Raw genomic sequence first — 18,330 nt, 5'->3', positions numbered from 1 at the left:
TTGTGGACCCATGTCAGACTGTCCCATTGACAGTCTTTGTAGCCACAAAGGAACGGGCACTTGCCAATAGTCTTCTCAGCTTCAGTGAGCAGTCTGGGTGCCTTTCACCCCACCTTCTCCAGGAAGCCTCCCAGACTTTCCCAAGTCTGGCTAATTGTTCTCTTTTCTCATCTCAGAGCTCTTACTTTCTGCACCTTACAATTTAGCACTTAATCAGACACAGCTGTGCATTCCTCTCTAATTGTTTTGGGTGTGTTTGTCCTGTCTCTGGGCGAGATTACAGCTTCCTTTAGAGCAAAGACTCACGATCTTTTTGGGAGGGCTCCTGGGAGACATACGGATGTATGTGAGGGTGTTCTGGACAAGGGAAATCACTCACATTCCTGCAGTGATTTATAGTTTAGAAAGTGCCTTTTTTTTTAACTAATCTCTACACCCAACATGGGGCTCAAGCTCACGACCCTAAGATCAAGAGTCACATACTCCACCAACTGAGCCGCCAGGTGCCCCTAGAAAGTGCTTTTACTTAAGTTATCTTCTCTACTCCTTATAGTTGTCCTGAGAAGTGTGTGTGTTTTAGCATCTACATACAATGAAACTGAGACGGAAGAGGTCAACAACCTGCCTGAGGAAGAGACAAAGTGAGTAGCAGAGGTGAGATAAGCCTGGGATTCCTGACTCGTGGCCAAGAGTCCCATAGGAGCTCATGTGTTGACAGTGAAGTCCCTAGTGGAGAAGAGGGGGAACGAGAAGGGAGGTGTGACTCACATGCCTTTCCCTGATGGAAATCTTGGGGTGAAACAAGTGAGGGGGATGTGGCCCTGCTTTACAGAGCTACCAGGTCAGGCTTCACTGAGACCACTCATTTCTCTTTCCATTATCATTCTCATGGATCATGGATCCTCTATCCACCATCAGGCACAATCCTCTGCTTTTCCCAGCATCTGACCTCCCACATCTACTCACTCCCACCCTCCAAATCTTTTTATGTAATCCTCTGGGACTGCAGACTTCAACAAGCAAACTGAATTGAAGGTTGCTTCATCCATCCATCCATCCATCCATCCATCCATCTATCCTTAAGCTCTACTCAGAATGAAATCCCCACCTTCTTTGCTTCCCTGAAGCTCTAGGAGATGAAGGTGCTCATTTTTTCATCTCTGTGTCTCCCAGGGCCCAGAGGTGGGGTTAGTACTCTCTCTCTCATCATTTCTCCTCCACCTCTTACAAACACTCTTGTTCTTCCACTCTTGAGGAGACCTCTGCCTAGCCATATCCCTCCTCCCTTCTGGTGGTTCCCATCTTCTGACCTCCTTGTCTTTCCCTCTTCCTCACTTTCTTAAGACTTCAGCTCCCAGCTCTGTGACCTTCATACCATGACCTTGACTTCAATTCCTGCCCATATCTTCCTGGGTGGCTTCACTGCCCAAACAGGCGACCTATCCAATACCCTGCCTCTCATTCCCTTGGCCTCATATTCTCCAGTGACTTTCTCTTCTACTCTCCCCTATCATATCCTGGCTTTGTCATTAAATCTCTCCACCTCCTGAACCACTAACTTAAGCATCCAGATTGCTGACCCAAGTCAGCAACCCCCTCTTCTTCCAAAATGACTAAACATTTGATACCTCCAGCCCATTGATTCCTTTCTCTCTTATCATTCATCATGTCAACCTCACTTTTGCCAAGGTTCTCAATTCCTTGGCAAAAGGAATTTGCTCCTCTACCCTAGGAATTCCCTCACCTGAGCCTGAACCAGAGCAGACACCTGAGCTCTCCTGGAGGAAATCACATAGGAGGGCCAAAGGGTACCTTATAAGTTCACACCACCAACCTCAAGTGGGTTGCCATACTGCCATTTCAACCTTCCCACTTCCTTTTTTTTTTTTTAAAGATTTTATTTATTTGACAGAGAGACACAGCGAGAGAGGGAACACAAGCAGGGGGAGTGGGAGAGGGAGAAGCAGGCTTCTTGCTGAGCAGGGAGCCTGATGTGGGGCTCAATCCCAGGACCCTGGGATCATGACTTGAGCTGAAGGCAGACGCTTAACGACCGAGCCACCCAGGCACCCCTCAACCTTCCCACTTTCTGCAAGGACTCTGTCACACCTTCTCCACTCTCTTCAAATCTGTCAGCTCTCCCTGCCCCACCCCCAGCCTCCTGTATGTCACAGAGCAAGAGAAAATCATCCTGTGGAAGGATTCAATGTCCCACACCAAACCTGCCTGATTCAGTCCTCCTCCAACTTCCTCCCTCCTGTTATAATAGAGGAGGTAGCCTCCTGCATGAGGTTAGACTTTCCACCCATACTCTGGTTCTGGTCCTCTCCCATGGTCACAGGAACCTTTATTGTCCATTGTCCTCTCACTGCTATACCTTCATCTTCCTCTTCTCTATAGGATCCTCCCCATCTGCATTTAAACACACTCAAGTTACTCTATCCTAAACCCAATGCTGATAGAACATTCCTCTCCAGCTGTTTCTCTCTCTGACCCTTCAAACCTTTCTGTCTGCATGAAGTACCGTTCTTCATTTCTTCACCGCTCACTCACTCCTCAATCCACTCCAGTCTATCTCTTTGCCCCTCACTATACTAGTCACTGCTCTGTGAAACTCCCAATGACACTAAGGTCAGTCAATTCAGGGGATGTTATTTAGTGCTCATCTCCCTAGGGTCTCTCAGCCATTTTGAGTGCTGTTGACTACTGCCTCCTTATAACATGTTCTTTCCCTGGGAAATCCCTCCCTCCCCAAGCTCCTAGTTTTCTTCCTGCCCCTCTGGCAGCTTCTCTGCTTCATCTGCAGATAGTCTGACTCTGTTCAGCCTTTAGGTAAGTCCTAGGCCCTCTTCCAGTCGAGCTCTATACTCTCCGAGGAGACCACCTTATTCTCCTGGCTTTATTACCACCTCTACTTACTACTTCAGTTTCAGCCCCTCTTCAGAGACCTGGACCATACGACCAATGACCTACTCAACATCTCCACTTGGGCACCTCACAGGCACCTCAGACCCACCTTGACCAAATGTGAACCTTGGGAAGATTTTCTCGGTTCTCTTCCCTGAGGGTCCCCCAACTGATAAAATGGCACCACTGTCCATCTGGTTGAAGAAGCAGGGAACTGGGAGTTTTCCTTGATTCCTCCCTAGTTAAGCAATCACCAAGTCCTGTTGGTATTCTTCTCTCTGTTTGCTTTACCACTTAGATAAAAAGCCCTATTTTTTTAAGATTTTATTTATTTGAAAGAGAGAGAGACAGCAAGAGAGGGAATACAAATAAGGGGAGTGGGGGAGGGAGAAGCAGGCTCCCCACTGAGCAAGGAGCCCAATGCAGGGCTCGATCCCAGGACCCTGGGATCATGACCTAAGCCGAAGGCAGATGCTTAATGACTGAGCCAGCTGGGCACCCCAACCCTTTCATTTATATTTTGGCAACAGCCTCCTAACTATCCCTCAACCCCTTTTCTCCCTCTTCCTTCTTCACATTTGGTCAGAGTGATCTTACTGAAAATGGTATTCTAGGCCCTACAAAACATAGCCCCTGCCTGCCTCTCCAACTTCTCCCTCAACCACATCGCCTTGTAGTATAAACCAGCCAGGAACTCCGTTCCACTTTCCTTTTTGCCTGAGTAAATCCTGCTCACCCTTCAGAGCTCAACTCAAATGTCACCTCCTCTTGGACTCCCCCAAATGGTCCCACCACCTTGTACTTCCGCAATTGTCATTATATAATTGACAGTGCATTGAATTGTGAAGCTGTCTCTCCCAGTGAAACTCTGAGCTCCAAGAGGGAAGAGTTTGTCTGTCATGTTCACCACTCCAGTGTCACCACATATTTGTTAAATAAATAAATAATACATCTTTACCTACTGATGATGGACCCAGGCCCCAAGGCAAGAGTAAAGACTACAGCCAAGTGGGTGCAGAACTTAGCGTTGAGTAATTCCTCCAAAGGTACAGTGTTAACTGTTATAGATACACTCCCAGCTGCATTAATGAATGGCAGGACGGAGAGAATGCCCTTATTTTTAAATTTCAGGGCCTGGGCAGCTACAAAGGACACAAGCTTAATTTCCTTGTTGGATCCCAACTTACGCTGTAGCAGTTCCTTTACTAAAAACTCCTTGGCAGGCAGTCCCTGAAAGTATGTCTGTGGCTACAGGGTGCCCATTTAAAGGGAAGACACATGCGCATAGAAAACAGTATGTCAGTCTGACCGCACAGAAAAATCTTCAGAAGTCAGTCTTGTCCCACCACAGCATTTAATCAGAACAGCAGCCTAGAGATACCTTTATTTAAACCAAGGAACATGGACTCAGGAATAATTATTTTGATGCAGAATGAAAGCATAGGCTTTGTTTATTAATTTATACTTTCTCTAGAGTTCTTGAAGAATTTCTCATTTCTATATTTCTTTAAAAATGTTTTATTAGCTTTCTAAATTGACAGTTAATATAACTGGAAAAATACAAAATGCAGAGTCAGTATAAGGGTATAAAATTCATCTCCCTCCTTCCCACACTCCAGTCCCACACTTGGGATAACCGTGGTTAGCAGTCGGTGTGCATCCTTTGTGTTTTTCTAGGAATAGACCAAATCCAACTTGTTTCTTTGACTTTTATGTTTCAGTCTTAGGAGAATCACGTGATCAACATAAAAGCAAAAAGGTCGGAAGGCTGAAAATCAAAACTTTCCCAGATCTGACTCTGAATTCCTGTTTCTAGCGTGCACCCACGTGGCTCAGTGCGTCCAGCAGCAAAGTGGTCTTTTGCTCGGAGCTTGGATAAGAGTAAGGGGCCCACACTCGGTAGGGCTGAGCTCCTAGGTGCCTGAAATTCCTACATTTGCATTTCCTTCCCCTTCGGCTAATCCCGCCTCAGAAAGCCTTCTGAAAAATGCAAATATTTGAGGGTGGAGTGTCCTTAATTGCTCGCTCTGGTTGTGTAAAGGGCATCTCTTTTTTCCTTAAGAGGTGAGGACCAAGCGAGGGAGGTGCTTTCTGATGGGCCTCGGGCCAGGCTTGCCTCCCCACGGAGCACGCGCGTGACAAGCTGGCCGCTCCCGGCCTTTCAGACCTGCGCAACCTCCCCATCCGGTTGCGCTAGGCTTACCTGGGGCCCCCAAAGTTGGGCTGGGACTCACCTTAGAATGCAGTGCTCTGGCGAGCCAGAGGGGGCGCTGGGCTGAGGGTGCGTCTGTGGTTCCAGGTGTTTCGGCCGGTGGGTGTCCTCACCCAACAGTGGGGAGCCGAAGGTGTGTGTCAAGAGTTCAGCCATTTAGGCTGCTCCTAGGTGCCCACCCTGCCCCTTTGGGCGGCGGCGCGGGTTGGAGGAGCAGCGTCTGGACACCTTGCCTTTATGGCTTCCAAGACGCGCGTGGAACCTCGAGGAAATTCTCTGCAAGACACCGCAAGGAGGATAGCTAAAACTTCTCCCTCACCAGTTCCTGGGCGGCTTCATAAATTTGAAGATCGGGTGGCAGTGCCAAGTAGGGCATCATTTAGGCCTTGGGCTCTAGGGCGTTATTTGGGGATCTAAGAGGTGGCGACAAGTAATGGGTGGGCAGAGAGCAACGGTCAAGTCCCACTGTGGCCCTGGTTCCCCCTTCCCCAGTGGAACTCCGGGTTTTGCAGGGGCGCACGCACCCAAACACTGGAACGTCGGCCGTGGTCCGGTCTAGGCCCAGTCACAAACTGGTTCTGGCCAGAAAAGGTCGCTGGAGTCCTACCCAGGCTATGTGCTTAGTCCCCCAACATTAGGCGCCCCGCAAGAGGGGCGACCTGCTGTTGGAGAGATTTAGGTTAGACCCGGGTTGGAATATGGTCGAACTGTCCTGTGCTTCCGAGGGGGTCTACTTCCTGGGGGCCCCTTCCCCCCAGTTTAACCCTTACTTTCCACGTGTGGACCTGGGGGCCCCGGAGGGTCTCTGGAAGCTAGAAGGAGCACCAGCCTGGGCGAATCTTGGGCGCCAACTGGCAGACAGGCTGGAGCTCGGCCTTCCCCAAACTTGGGGCGCCGGGCTGCGGGCCCCGCTGGGCGGTGACGTGAGGGGTGGTGCCGGGCTTGATTGGCGCGCCGGGCGGGGGCGAAGGCGGGGCCCGACCCGGGCGCCCGGAGGCGGCGGCGGCGTGGGGAACTGGAGCCGGGAGTGAGAGGTGCAGTAGCGGTGGCGGCAACAAGTGCCGGAGACGAGCCGTGCGGGTGACTTGCCCGCCGCCGACACCACCGGGCCGCCCCTCGCGGAGCAACGTATGGAGCGGGAGCGGCGGCAGTCGCCGGGCTGAGCCGCGCCGAGCGGCCGGGACGTGGATGCGGCCGGGATCTCCCGCCCCCGCCCCGCTGAGCTGGAGCGGCTCCCGGACAAGGTAGGGTCCCCTCCCGCCCGTCTTCCCCTCCCCCCCAGCCCTCTCCACCGCCTTTCCATCTCTGCTTCCCGCTCCCCGCTGCTCCGCACTGACTCCTCTCCCTCTCAGTCCCCTTCCTCTCCAGTTCCGGCTTCGTACCGGCGCGCCACAGGAGGAAACCGTTCCCGGGTGGCTCCCGCCGCATTTAGGCGTCCCCCCTTCCCTCCGGCTTCCTTACCCTAGAGGAAGAGGAGAAAGAAACCAGCAGCGGACTGTCTTTTTAGTCTCTTGCCTATTCCACCCCCACCCCCACGGGGCCCTGGGACATCCCCCCTGCTCGCTGCACCCCAACTTCCGGGGGAGCCCGCGCGGGGGTGATGGCAGGCATTGGGAAGGGGCGTCTGGGGCCGGCGTCCTCACTTGGCTTCCACCGCGTTTTGGGTAGGGGGCCGTGCGTATTTTCTCGCTCGCACCCCCTCACCCCACCCTCGCACTGCGCTGGTCTCGGTTGCCGCATGGGGAGATCAGGTGTTTTGCGAGCCAAAGAGCCGCCAGCCGCCACTCCCCACCCCCATCTGCCTGCCGCTGCCACCTCCGGGTCCCCAAAGGCTGGTTTCTGGGAAACTTAGGGAGAACCTTTCGCTTTGACCTCTAAAAAATTGTTCCACGCCGCCGGCGTTGAATGATTAACCAGGCTACTAGTCTGAGACCTGGGGAGGGGGATGGGTGGGAGCTGCCCGAAGGGTGTAAGGCAGGCCTTGGCAAAACACCTCGCTGGAAGGGTGGGCGTGGGGGCGCTCGGTGGGACCCTGTGGGCGGAGATCCTGGAGGCTGCCCGGGAACGTCAGGCGGACCCTTATGGAGGTAGTAAAATCAAATCACCTTAATATCCCGGCCACGGTATTTTGCACTTAGGACGGGGGAGCCCCAGAACCCATTATCTCCCTACAAATGTGAGGGCATGAAAGCTTATCTCTGAAATTAACACATTGTAAGCCTGGGTTGGCGAGGAGGCTCCCTCTCCTGCTTAAAAACTCAGGGATGGTATGTTTGTCTTTGCTCCCCTATCCCCCATGGCCTCGTGAACCTTCCCAATTTCGTGGAAAGATAGTTTAGAACAATTATACCAAGGGAGGCCCCTCCCTTGTTGGAGCCTTGCTGTAGATTGCAGATTTCTAAACCAGTTGGTGAATATGGGCGTCTACTTGTTATAACATTTTTCCGGTGTATTTTGCCTCGGGAGGTGGTCAACAGGGTCAGGATCGGGACCAGGAAAGCGGGGGGATCGGAGCCTAACCCAGTCTGAGGGCTCTGGAGCCGAGCTGTCTCCTGGTCGTGCCCATGTGGATCTGACAGCTTACCCCGGTGGGAGGACAGGCTTGGGTGGTCACTTCTTCCCACTGTCCTAGTTCTCACTTCTCTTTCTTTTGAATAGAGGTTATTAAGCCTGGTGGAATTTGGGAGACTGTTACACACAGAGTCTTGTGCTCTTAGATTAGATTTTAAGACCAGGGAATTGCAGAACCCTATAGAATTCTCTACATGAGAAAACCTTTCCCCCCTGCCCAGCTTTGCGAATGTCTGTATCTTTGGATCTAATGTTTGAAATTACTTTTTCAGTTTGAAATGCTGCTTTTCCCCTCGGCCATCTCCCAACAGCAGGGGCTCACTGCTCTTCATTTCATTTGTGTTGATGAAAGGCCTAATTCTCCATAAAAGTTCAAGTTCCCACCCTCACTGTTCACTGGTCTCGAATCTGCCACATACCGTTCTGTGACCTCTGGCAGGTTGTTGACCATCCCAGTCTTATTTTCCATAACGGGTTTTGGGGATGGCAGCCCCTGCTCAACAAGATTATTTTTGAGGACAGATAGGATAATGTCTGTCCAACTCCGGGCTCTGCATCATGGGAATTAAGAAGCACTTAATGGGTGGTGGTCATTGTGTAATCAGTATAGACGTTCCTCTAGGCATCAACTTCCCCTTACCAAAAACAGTAACTGGGAACCAGTTAGATTGGTCTGACTGACACTGAAATCAGCCAGATTTGGCAGATGCAGATAAAGTTTTTAAAATCCAAGAAATGAAGTAATCTTTTGATGAAAAGAAACATAATATGCTTGTAAAAATTACGATTTTTTTTTCCTGGGTTTCTGATGGATAGCTGAGTAATGGCTTGTAGTTTTGAAGAGTTCTGTGTTTAAAAAAACAATTTAGATTTCTCCAATGCTAAGACACTACAGTTTTGCTAAAACAGGAAAGTGGAACTGATAATTCATGGTTGATTTTTCACTATACAAGTTGTTCAAATATGTGTCTTTTTAATTTTTTATTATTATTTTAAAAATTTTATGTATTTATTGGTGAGAGAGAGAGAGAATGAGAGAAAGCACAAGCAGGGGGAGGGAGAGGGAGAGCTGAGCCGGAAGCCTGCCAGTTTCTGAACCGATGGACTGACAGACTGGGCGGTTGGTCGGAGGAGGGACTGCATCCCAGGACCCTGGGATCATGACTTGAGCCTAAGGCAGACGCTTAACTGACTGAGCCACCCAGGCGCCCCTAAATGTGTGCCTTTTTTAGAGGTACATTGGAGAAAAAGGAGTTATATTAGGAAATGAGGAATCTAAAAAAAAATGGATCATTCTGCCTTACGTGATGCGTTGTTGGTACAAAGCTAAGATGTTCTGGATAGAAATGCATGAGGCTTTTTCAGCTGATGCAGGATAAGAGAAAAGATGAATCCATTGTTTCTTAAAGAAACTTTGAAACTTTAAGTTTTAATGTTTTCTGGTAATGCCTGTTTTTTTGTTTTGTTTCTTTTGGAACCATAATTTAGGGATCCTGACCCGGGGCTGTGAATGTGCCTCAAGTGTCCTCTGTTCTTAACATACTGGGTCAGTGCTTTTAATTCTTTCTGACTTGCTTAATAGCCACAATATTTGACTTTACTTAGTTTTTTTGACAGTTTTATTGGACAGTTTGTTAAAGACTTTAACAATTAATAAATGCCAATGGTTACTTTTATAAACATTAAGATTCTTGCACCTGGGATAATATTTAGTTATATAATCTATTGCAACATGCCCAATTGTGATGTATAACTGACTTACAAATACTGGAAAATTCTCATAAAGGCCTTTTGGTCTTATACGCAGATGCTCAGAGGGAACTAAAATCATTTCAATCAATTGCGTGGTAATTTTAGTGTATACAGAATGTTAAAACATGAGTTAAACCAGGCTCTGACAGTTTGAAGGTTGGGTTTCCCGGCTGACCTAATCAAAAGCACCCAGGAAGGACCCCGGCACCCGTAGCCAACAGGTGTGTAGATGCAGCTGTCTCCGCCCCCACACTCACCCCCACGGGGGATAACTGTTAACTAGGTGCTTGCCAGAGATTTCTCCAAATTGTAGGATGAATAAATTCCTCTCTCTGGAGAGGCAATTACCGCTCAAATAAGAGGTATATGTGTGTGGTATAAGATTTTGAGAGAATTGATGCAATGATTTCATCATCACCTGGTGATGAGGCTTTGCTAGTCTGAACAGAACTTCGGTGGGAAGCACTTGTACTTGATGGAGAATTTGTTATTAGGGCATTTGTGGCACAATTACTTTCCTGCTGGAAAAAGTTCATTGTACCAGTTTTCTATATGTTAGAACTCTGAGCTGAGATTTTGCACTTACTGTGTGTTGCCACTACTGTGAACTTGATGTTCTTTGCCCATCAGCTTTGTCTGCTTGCCTTTCTTAATTTTTGTAACAAAATTCAAATTTCCTTTTTTTTTAAGTAGGCTCCATGCCCAGCGTGGGGCTTGAACTCACAATCCTGAGATATCAAGAGTTTCATGCTCTACTAAGCCAGCCAGGTGCCCCCCAAATTCAAATTTCTTTTGAGAGTTAGCATTGTTGATAAGGTTATAACATGTTTTGAAATATTTTGTGTAATTTTAGCTTTAGGTGTTTCCATAGATGACTTTGCTACAAATGATTTTCTGTGCATCTGTGAACATTCACTTAGAGCAGGGTTTAAAATTGTATTCTGATGTGGCTACAGAGGGGAAATTCCCAGTAGCCAGGAAATTGATACTTTCTACTTTTCATTCTGTGGCATTTAAAAACAGGTTTATTGTTCCAGTGTTTTCACTCTGATGTGATTAGGATGTACGTTGCTTACCAGAATACTTTTAAAAAATGATAATCCGAGGGAATCAATTCTAGAGTGTGGCCAGGTTCTGTCGGAGTGGTGGTTTAGTGGTTAAGAGTATGAACTTGGAGTCAGTCAGATGAAGAATTTTTTTTTCTTTAACTTGAGGTAATAGCATACGGTAAAGTGTGAAGTGCTCTAATATTTATTGTATGTACCTCCTGAATGTATATCCACCACCCCGCTCAAGAAGCAAACATTTTTAGTACCCCAAAAGGTGCCTGCGCCCTTTCTAGTCAGTATCCGCCCTCTAGAGGGAACTTTCATATCATCTTAGATGTGACTCCTTTCATATAGATCGGTTTTGCCTGTTCTTGAACCTAATAGAAGTGGAATTACAGAATCATACTGTGTATAGTCTTTTGTGAAACAGACTTGGTTTTGAGTTGGTTTTTGCCACTGTGTGACTGTGGTTACTGTGACTAAGTTCCTTAACCTCTCTGAGCCTCAGTTTCTTCATTTGTGAAATGGGGGAGATGAAACGATCTCAGATTTACTAGGAAGATTAATGTGATCATGCACCTAAAATATCTAGCACTGTGCTTGACATGAGGTTTCCTTGTCCCCCTTTTATTTCTTTAAAAAGGTGATAACTAAAGGGACGCCTGGGTGGCTCAGTTAGTTTAGCATCCAGCTCTTGATTTCAGCTCAGGTCGTGATCTCATGGGCCGTGGGATGGAGCCACACTCAGCAGGGAATCTGCTTGAGATTCTCTCCCTCTGCCCCCTTCTCCAACTCATGCGTGTGTGGTCTCTCTCTCTCTCTCTCAGAATAATTAAATAAATCTTTAAAAAAAAAAAAGTGGTAACTAAAGCAATTATATCTTCCTTGTTTTAATAATGCTATTTCACTATAAAAGTTATGTTGGTCTTTTGCTGAAAGTTAGAAGCCAAGTCTTTGTTGATTCAACACTTTGTTGATGTAGCTTTCAGCTTAAATAAGACATATTATGTCTTGATAACTGATCACCTATTATTATTATTATTTTTAAAGATTTTATTTATTTATTTGACAGAGAGAGACACAGCGAGAGAGGGAATACAAGCAGGGGGAATGGGAGAGGGAGAAGCAGGCTTCCTGCGGGGCTCGATCCCAGGACCCTGGGATCATGACCTGAGCCAAAGGCAGACGCTTAACGACTGAGCCACCCAGGCGCCCCCACCTATTATTTTTTTTAAAAATTATTTATTTTGGAAAGAGAGAGCGAGCAGTGGGGGAGGGACAGAGGGGAAGAGAGAGAATCTCAAGCAGGCTCCCCAAGACCTGAGCCGAAATCAAGAGTCAGACACTTAATGGACTGAGCACACAGGCGCCCCTCCTGTTATTTTTAATTGACATTTTCTCTGTAAGTCATGAAATGACAGTCATTGAAATGTCCTATTTAGAGCCGATCAGTCACTTGCTGTCACTTGCATGGTATAAGCTAGGGTGCAATGGTGACAGTTTACACTTGATTATGAAATCTATGGAAGAGTTTAGATAAGAGGGAACAGAAGTGCCTGGGATATCCAGAACAATGTTTATTGCTTTATGTTTTGTGAAATAATTATTTCAGAAGTGAAAGCACAGGGCCAGTTGTTAGGCTCAGACCATTGCATGCTCAGACAAACCTTTTAAAACATTCGCAACTTCTATAATCTTCCTCTGCAAGTAGTATTACGTATTCAGTGTTTCTCATGTTCCCAGTGTTCTGGTGGGCTTTTTGGATACTTTCTATTTTTGGAGCCACTCTTCAAATATAACTTGGGTGGTACTGTGGCATTCTTTCTTGATGTTTATTTAGGGGGAAAAAAACAAGGTAAGGTAAAGGAAAAGAAAATTTCACCATCTCTTAACACTGTAACTACTCTTAACTTGGTTTGAATCCTTCTAGGTTCTTTTCTCTGCATCTGTACACTTCTAAAATGGGCTTAGGAAAAACACATTGCTGATACTTCGGGCAAATTTAAAACGGGTTGTATGGCCTGCCTAGAGATACATCTGGCTGAGAGGGTGTGAGGCTTTGATGGCTTAGGTTCAAATCCATCCCCACTCTGGCCCCTACTTGTGGCTCTACCATTGTCAGGGGTCCTGGGCATGCAGTCCCCCAACACTCCCATCAGGACCCCTGTCTTCCAGATTACAGTAGCTGAGAGAGAAAACCTGTCCTTGGGACCCCCCTCCCCCTAAGACCTCAAGATGATGTATAATCAGATGAGCATTTTGTTCACTTAGCCAGCATGCATTAATTGAGCACTTACTGTATGCCTAGCACTGTGCTTGGCCCCATGTGTATTCCTAGATAGGTCAGACACAGTTCTGCCCTTGAGTTAGCAGTCTGTGGAAACTAACCCAGAACTGATGAAAGAGTGTTCTTGTAGAGGTGCAAGCAATGTGCAGTTTGCGGGGCAGCCAAGAAAGGCTTCCTGAGGAAGTGGTGTTTGGGCTTAGCCTTAATGGATGAATTAATAACTTTTCGGAGGGCAGAGGCAGGTATTGCAGGCTTACGGCAGTGTGTCAGGGAAATAGCAGGTGATCCTGCGGATTTGGAGGTCAGGGTGTTTAGGAAGGGGTAATAGGACACGGTGCAACCCTAGTGACCATGCAATGAAGTGGCACTGGATAGTTCTGGAAGTCGTGGGAGCCATGGAAAGTTCCTGCAGAGAGAATGTGGTGACAGGTCAGGGTCAGGCTTGCATTTAGGAAGATGAGCTTGAGCCTGACAGGTCGATGCAAGGGACGTGTGATCATGGGCCGTCATTTTACAGCCTCCTGGTGGGGAATGGTTTCCCATTTGCCCCTCAACGGTCTGTTCTCTGAAAGAAGGGGGAGGAATATTTAAAAACTGAAATTACTTCATACACTTCTCTACTCAGACACCTCCAGTGGCTCCTGCTCTTGTCAGACTAAAGCCAGGGTTCTTCTGTCACCTCCCAGGCTCTTGGTTCCGTTGACTCTAGCCACACTGGTCTCTGCGCTCTCCTGCCTCTGGCTGTTCCCTCTTCCTGCCCCACTTCTGCACCTTCTTTTTGAGAAGAGAGGTTTCCCTTATCATCTGTACTGTCCTTTGTATTTTGTCTGAGTTCTTATCAACCTTCCGATAATTGGCCACGTAACTTTATTCTTGGTTGTCTGTTTTAAACACTGCTCAGTTAGAGTAGGTGCTTGATACTTGCTGAATTCGGTCACTTCATTAATCTTTCTGGAGGAAAAGTGAGTGCCCAAACCAGGCCAGGGATGGTACAGGATTAAAGTGTATATATGTGATTTATTTGAAAGAGAGTGAGAGATAAAAAGACTCATGTTGGTGGGACGGGATTTGGAAACCAGTGCAGGAAAGTATGAAAGGGGTGATCTACAGATAGAGGTACATTGGGGATCTTTTTAACATTTAGGACATTGGAGGCTGTAGTGGTGTCTCTGAGGGTCCAGGGGATAGGAGCGAGGGAAGACCCAGCAGTAAGCTTGAGCCCAGAACTGTGGAGAGCATCCATTTGGGGGCATGAGGCCAGGAGCAAAGCTGCAAAGATGCAGGAGAACAAGGAAGAGAATCTGGGTTCGGTGGTCTTGAATTTGGGGTGAATTTTGGGGTGTTAGGTGCCCTGGGAAGTCAGGAGAGGCCAAGGACTATGATGATTCTAGAAGATGAAGGGAATTGGGAGGGTCAGGGCATGACAAGGCGCAGAACCTTTTCAGGATATTGACAGAGAAGGGAAAGAGGGGCTTGTGCCTGGAGCTACTGGGAGGGAGAGCTTTGAAGGTGAAGGAGAATGGAGATCCACCCTCCATACGGGACCCCAGGGGTACATCAAGCACTGTCACAGGGCACGGTAATCTTACGAGGGCTGGGGAGTGGCTTACTGTAGTGGCCCATGGGGACAGTGGCCCATGTGGAGAACTTGAAGTAGATTTTGGTTGTAGCGCTGACTTAAAAACAAAAAAACAAAACCTTTGTAACCATGGCAACCTACTTAGCTTCTTTTACCTCCCCCACCCCCACAAAATAGGAAAAAACCTACACAGCTGACCTCACATGTTGATTGTTTAAATCCAATGCAGTCATGAATATGAAAGCGTTAACACTCCAGTAAGGTTATTTCTATGGACCATAAACTTGCTAAGGTTTTTAATTTGTGCTTCAGAATTATGTTGTTTTTTATTTTCTTTGAAAAGCACTTAACATACAAATGCTTCTCTGAAGTGCTGCTTTTTTGAGTCCCCATCAGAGAGTAACACAATTGTGTTAAAAAACCAAACCAAAACAAAATAAAACCTTCAAGTCTAGCTCTAGATTATTCATTGGGAAGCCTAGTGATGTTTTCAGAATCAAAATATTTGTTTAGCATTGCAAGGGTCTAATTGGGTTTGTTACAAATACCGTCTTTTCTAAATATTTAACATTTGGAACTAATGAAATATATTTTACATTTATTATTTTATGGCTGAATTTGACGTTTGTTTATAAGGAACTTACGTAGCTTTTATTCTTAAAGTAAATGAGATGCAGCCATTTTATTTTTCTTCTCTTTGCCACATAAGGAATTATTTTCTTCAAATGAACTTAAAATATCTCTCATGAATACTCCTATTTTTAACTGAATGTTTCTCTTTTGAATTTTTTTTCCTTAAGTTTCTGATGGATCCTTTAAAAAAAAAAAATCCTCTTTATAGTGGAAATTTTCCAACCAGTGCAGATACAGAGAATGATAGAATGAAGCCTCAGGTGGCTGTCACTGGTTTCAGCATGATGGCCTCTCTGTTTTTGTCCGTACCCCACGCATGAGTAGGAGGCTGTGTGGGCACCACCCAGAGTGGGAGGACACGTCCTGCTGGACCTCCAGGTCACCAGTTGGAGAAGTAGAAACCATGGGAGTGTTTGGACCCCCCACGGGGAGGGAGAGGTGAGCAGAGAGTGGACCCTGGGTGATACACGATTGCTACAGTCCCTGATATTTCCAAGTAGGTGATAGCCTATGACATGTGAAGGTGACATTCACAGACATACTCAAAATTAGATGATTTAAGCTGCTTGGTAAAAGAGGCCCCGTTTCTAAGCTGCTCTGTCCTGTGCTCATATATTGAGCAAACATAATCTCTTTTATTTTGGCAACATAAATTTTTCTTGGCAGGTGGCCAAAGAAAGAAGTGTTACCATTTCATCTCTTTAAATATGTGGACATAAGTCTTGAACAGCCCCCTTTTAATAGAACATTTGGATAAAAGGCCAAAATGTCCGTTTTGAGGATGTGTATTTTCAATCTATACGATTTATTTTGATATTTGAAAAAGCAACTTTAAAAAACAATCCTTAAGCTTCTTTTAGTAACTTCTTGAAATTTGACATGTGAGGAAGGGAAAAGAGGCAGGAAAGGGAGAGGAGTCTAGGAGAAGGGAACTGGGGCGGGGGGCAGTTTGCTTGTTTGGTACCCCATTCTGAAGTTGCCACCCTAGGGTCACTTGTCACTAGAAAGGTTGTCTTCTGGGATGAGGATGGTCCCTGACTCTGGAGGAGAGGTGACATCCCAGGGGGAGCCCCGTTTAATTGGATACTCTGTGTAAGGAGCGATGGCTGGCACTCTGTGGTTGGGGTGCTTTCACCTCGCAATTACAGCACATGTTGGGGGAGTTGCCTTGGTCCCGCCTCCCCCCGGGGTTGAGGAGAGTAGGATCTTGGCTCACCTGGGACCGTTTGGGCTGGGAAGCATTGCTAGGGGTGAGGGGTGGGTTCTGGGTAACTAGCTCTTGGTATTCCTTTTGGGAGGTTCCAGTTTTGGGGGAATCCCGAGTGCTGGGAGGGAAGATTAAGTACAGGGCACTGAGGGAATGAGGGTGTCCTTGTGGAGGAGGCAGCTAGCATGAGCAAAGGTGTGGGAGGGGAGGACAGGAGTTGTTCTTAAGGGGTGCAGGTGCCCTAAGAGTTCTCTGAGAGGCGATTGTGAGGGTAGCATACTTGAATCTAGGATCAGGTCTTTGTGAGAGTGCTTAATGAGGATGGGGGTGCCTACCTCCCCTGTACCCTAACCACGCCATCCATGCAGCTCCATGTTTGTCCTCAAGTTTGGCAGCAACAGGGATGTGAACCCATCCGGCTTCCCAGTTCCTGCCACTCTCCTTCCGTTCACTCTCCATCTTGGGAACCTCGGGCCAGTTTTGGAAGCAGTTGACTTGTCTGTAAAATGAGGATACCTCAGGAACCATTTCACAGGACTAAGTACCCAGTTGGGTCCTTGACATGCTTCCTGGCATGTGGACAAGCCCTCTGTGAATGGGTAGGGGCTGGCATGCACTTGTTAGTCTTGTTGTAAGGAGTGTCCCTGGTACCTCTATCCCATTCCTTCGTTTCTTGTCTCCCCTCTCCCCGCAAGGTATTAGGTCTGTTGGGTCCTTCGATTTTAATACGACATGATTTAAATCTCTGCACAAGCCAATTCTGCACAACTTTCTACGATTGTCATTCATTTTTTTTAGAAGAGTGAGTCAGGCAGTCAACTCAGGGCTGCTCCTCTAAGGGACTCTGAATGGGTGTGACTGGAGTCCTGGAAGCAGGGGCGTGATACTCATGCCCCTTGGTGTCACTTTCATTGTAACTAAGGGCAGGTGCTCTTTACGAAAGTGTGTCCCTGGGAACCTTCATCCTAACAGCCAAGAAATGGAGACTTCCCAGGGCCATTTATTAAATTACTTAACATAAACACAATGAATGTCATTGGTGTTGATTTAATATTAAAGTTACAAAACAAGTCTGATAAAGTTATTTGCAATCTCAGTTTGCAGCATGTTCAAACAATGTTTTCTTGATTTGGGGAGGTTATATTTTTATATTAGAAGGAAGACAAATGGAAACTTTTATTTTGCAGGAAATGGATGGACATGCTCTCATTCTACATTTCGTAGGGTCAAGAATTGCCAAGTATAATTTAATAAAAGTGGGAAGGGCAGTGGTTGATTTGAAAGTTTGCCTGGAGAGCTTGTGGGAAGTGACTTAGATAAATCTCTATGCCAGAGAAAATGGAAGATTGGATTTGGCTGTCCAGGTGCTTAACATTAAGGTGATTGTTTTAAAATAAAATTCTGCTTCTTTTTGTGGTCAGTTATCACAACCCACGGAATTAAGTGGTGGGGCAGTGACGTAATTTTGAAAGTTAATTTTAAAACTTTGATGAGAGTCAACTTTTAATTTTGTTAACAAGTTAGTCATTAGATGAAATTTTCATGTATTTTTACTATGTAAAAATGACAGTAATCTCTTTTCCCATACTTCTACGAAAATATTCTCTCTGAACTTGATTTCATCAGCTTTTCTTTTTATAAGTGTCTGTAGACAAAAGGAGCCCACATAGCAGGCACCAGATTACCTCCTCCCCTCCCTATCTCTTTACACCAAGATTGCCAAGCCATGCTGATGGCCTACTTATTTCCAGAAGCATTTATACAAGGTCAGTTTGGTAACTTAGTTTATATAATGGGGTTCTTTTCTAGTCCAGTACTGTGATTTATGCTTGTGCATTTTTATTAATTTGTAATTGCCTTCCAACCCTTGGGCCTATGTTTGTTTATAGATTTATTTGATCGTATTAGACTGTTTCCAGAGATGTTTTTAGGTTATGTGCTGCATCGAGATATGACACCTTTTAATGCTTCCGTGATGGCTGAGGGTTGAGGCCTTGAGGGGGAAAGCCCTGGAATTGGAGAAGGTTTAGGGCCCTTGGGAAGAGGAGTGGCCTGGACTCAAAAATAGCCAGGGGCCAGGTACGGGACTCTGGGGGGGGGGGGGGGGGGGGGGGGGGGGGGGGGGGGGGGGGG

General features: G+C 46.7%; 1 protein-coding gene across 1 annotated transcript in view; it reads left to right on the top strand.

The window, feature by feature from the left end:
* Nucleotides 1–6,102: 6,102 nt before the first annotated feature.
* Nucleotides 6,103–18,330, top strand: part of B3GNT2 (UDP-GlcNAc:betaGal beta-1,3-N-acetylglucosaminyltransferase 2) — a 28,078-nt gene continuing 15,850 nt past the window's right edge. Inside the window, exon 1 of the mRNA XM_021699112.1 lies at nt 6,103–6,363. The gene's annotated coding sequence lies outside the window, so the exon portion shown is untranslated. The remainder of the gene's footprint in view (nt 6,364–18,330) is intronic.

This window comes from Neomonachus schauinslandi, chromosome 10 (assembly GCF_002201575.2).
Source record: "Neomonachus schauinslandi chromosome 10, ASM220157v2, whole genome shotgun sequence".
NCBI lineage: Eukaryota > Metazoa > Chordata > Mammalia > Carnivora > Phocidae > Neomonachus > Neomonachus schauinslandi.
This window is presented reverse-complemented; position numbering and strand designations above follow the sequence as displayed.